Source organism: Pteropus alecto, unplaced genomic scaffold (assembly GCF_000325575.1).
Source record: "Pteropus alecto unplaced genomic scaffold, ASM32557v1 scaffold160, whole genome shotgun sequence".
NCBI lineage: Eukaryota > Metazoa > Chordata > Mammalia > Chiroptera > Pteropodidae > Pteropus > Pteropus alecto.
In genome coordinates this window covers 1,910,707-1,911,272 of record NW_006429864.1, presented here as the reverse complement: position 1 = coordinate 1,911,272, position 566 = coordinate 1,910,707, and the positions used below count along the sequence as shown (strand labels likewise).

The window sequence follows — 566 nt, the reverse complement described above, 5'->3', positions numbered from 1 at the left end:
TCTAGTGGAGTGATGAAGGTGGGGAGGTGAAGGAGAGGCAGCTAGGACCCAGGTCATGTAAGCCTATACACAGATGTCAGCACTGTAGCCCTTCTCTGGGGGAGGCCCTTGGGGTTCCATGGGGGAGTTTGGACGGATGATATGGCCACTGTGGTTGCTGTGTTGAGAGAAGCCTGTGGCTTGGGGGCCAGGCAGAGCCAAGGATAGGACTGGAGAAGATGGACCTGGTGGGACTCTCAGATGGATTGGGTGTAGAACAGCAAAAGCCAGGAGTCCAGGGTTGTCGGCCTAGGCAGGAGGATGGAGCTGCCATTGGCTAAACTAGGAAGCCCCTGTGGGGAGCAGGTTACTTAAAGAAATGGAGGTGAATTCCACATGGCCAGGCGAAGTCACCTGGGACACATGGAGGCATTGTAGGTCCCTAGAAGTCAGGGAGGTGAGTGGGGAGCCAGGAGGTCTCTGCTGGTGTCAGGTGGTGTGTAAAGCCCATGTTGCGGCTCCCAATGAGTCAGACCCATTCTGAGTGCACCACATCAGATGAAGCATCACTCTGACCCCAACTACAG

The 566-nt window shown here is 55.7% G+C and overlaps 1 protein-coding gene across 10 annotated transcripts in view; it reads left to right on the top strand.

Annotated features, from left to right (window-relative positions):
• The window catches only part of SUGP2 (SURP and G-patch domain containing 2), a 24,128-nt gene that overhangs the window by 18,579 nt on the left and 4,983 nt on the right, over window positions 1–566 (top strand). The window lies entirely within an intron of this gene.